Source organism: Capricornis sumatraensis, chromosome X (genome assembly GCF_032405125.1).
Source record: "Capricornis sumatraensis isolate serow.1 chromosome X, serow.2, whole genome shotgun sequence".
Classification (NCBI taxonomy): Eukaryota; Metazoa; Chordata; class Mammalia; order Artiodactyla; family Bovidae; genus Capricornis; species Capricornis sumatraensis.
The window spans coordinates 14,127,112-14,129,622 of NC_091092.1; positions in this window are offsets into that span (position 1 = coordinate 14,127,112).

Below are 2,511 nucleotides of genomic sequence, written 5' to 3' on the forward strand. Positions count from 1 at the left end.
TCTTTCCCTCCTGATTATAAAGTACCTGTCTCTGTTATCCCCCAGAATTAAGTCCCTCCTTTCCTAAATGTATTCTCTTGCTCCCCGAACTCTCAATATCTTTCTCTCTCTTCCCCTCCCTCCTTTTCTCTCTTTTCTTTCCTTCACCCTCAGATTCGTTGAATGTAGAGTCTATACTTTTCTCAACTTCACATTCATACTTCAACTTACTGCATTTTGGCTTCAGGCGCATCTTCCTTGTGAAAGGGCACTACCAAAGGTCACCAATGACCACCTAAGTGCCATGTTCAATGATCTCTTTGAACTCTGGGGCCAAAGGCACTCTTGACCAAGTCCTCATTTCTGAGGCTCTCCTTTCTTTCTTGGTCACTATCTCCCTCCTACTTCTGGAACTACCCCCTTGTGTATCTTTTGCTGACTTTTCTTCTGCTCAGTTCTCAAATATGTGGCTGTCAATTACAATCCACAAACAAAGCTGATACACAGTAATGTTTTTAACGGGTCATGGCAAAATGGGAAAAACATCAAAAGTAGAGTTTTTCAATAATCTCAATGTATCTAATTATAAACGATTGTCCTTTATTCTGACATTCTGCCTTTTTTAAACTTTTTGGTGGCAAAATATTCTCTCTTTCTTGAAATGATGGCAATGGTGGATATTAATTTATTTCTTTAACGTCCCTATTTGTCAAGATAGAAATGTCCAGTCCCATTAACGTGTTATTCAATGAATGAAAAATTGAGACATATTTCCAGCCTGAAATGTTCCTGATAGGTGTCTCAAACCTGTTCCAAAACTGAACTGATTTTGTTCCCACCAACCTCCTCTGTACCTGCCTCGATAACCAGTATCACATTGGCCCGGTCACTCAAGCTAAAGGCCTCAGCCGCCAAGTCCTATTGATTTGGATCTTGAGAAAATGAGAAAACCATTTCTCACGGTTGTCTTCTCTGTGCTCCCCATTCTCCTGGTTGTTTCTTCAATTACGGTCTCATCCATCCTCTCTCACATGGATAGATGGGTTCCCCCATTCTTGACTTGGTCTTTCCAATCATCCTCCTCCCAGCTCATCCTGTGATCTTCCTATAACATGGGACGAACTTTGCTCTTTCTGGGCTTAAACACTTACAGTGATTCCCAGTTGCCTATGGGAAGTGTCCAATCTCTTTTGTGTGGCAGTTGAAGCCCTTTGCTGCCTAAGCCCAGCCTTCCTCTCCAGCCTTCTGCCTCCAAGCCCCTCCGTGCACCGTCCACTGCATCTCCCCTTTAGAGACCTCCACTCTGTAAACAGGTCATGCCTTTCACCTGTAATCTTTTCATGGTTTAGAGCCTCTGAAGGTCTCAGTCCCATCCCATATAGGGTTAATCACAGGGAACACTGTGGGTCACAACCAGTGGCAGAGCTTAAAATTGATTTAGTGGGTTGCAGCCAGCATTTAACAAATTGACTGAACAGCAAATGGAAGAGTGAAACACATGAGGTAAGGGCATATATTATTCTGTGAGGCTTTTGCTTTAGTCATATATCTCTAGGTCTAGATTGAAAGATATATAAATGCATGTCCTGGTTTATGCCATAACAAACATTTCCTACTGTGGGTCCCAGTCATAAAATTTGACCACACTTGAGGGACTAGATTAGAGCAGGAAATGGCAACACACTACAATACTCTTACCTGGAGAATTCCATGGACAGAGGAGCCTGGGGAGCTGTGGTCCATGGGGTTGCAAAGAATTGGACATGACTGAACAACTAAGCACAGCACACACACATGTGTGTGTGTGTGTGTGTGTGTGTGTGTATTGCTTGCTGATGCCTATCTTCTTAGATGAGCACGACTAAGCAGGCATGCAAGGGACTATATGTTATTCTGGGACTCATAATTAGTGCTGTTCATGCCAGAGTCCTTGCTTTCGCTGGGGAGTGTAATAGAGGTCAGGAGAACAGGTGGTGCCAGGGAGGCCTCATGGAAGAGGGATGATTGAGCAGGGAGGGGCTTATGTGGGCAGACAGAAGAGGGAATGTAATCCTGGCACAGGAGTGGATAGTAACAGGACAGAACATTTGTTAAACATTTATGTAGCAGGCACTGTTCTAAGCATTTTGCATGGATTAACTGGTCTCACAAACAACCTTGTGAAGAAAATGCTATTTCCAGCCTCATTTATTGGTGAGATTAACACATTATTGACTAGGGGTTGGGGGTGCGGATTGCAGAAACTGATGTCTGTGGCATTGAAATGCCTCTTGTGAATAACGTGTTAAGGTGCTTGCCTAAGGTCACATCGCAGCTCCCCTGGTGGCTCAGTGGTAAAGAATCCGACTGTGCATGCAGGAGACATCGGTTTGACCCCTGGGTTGGGAAGATTCCCCTGGAGGAGGACATGGCAACCCACTCCAGTATTCTTGCCTGGAGAATTCCATAGACAGAGAAGCCTGGTGGGCTACAAGTCCATGGGGTGGCAAAGAGTCAGACACAACTGTGCGACTGAACAACAAGGTCACAGAA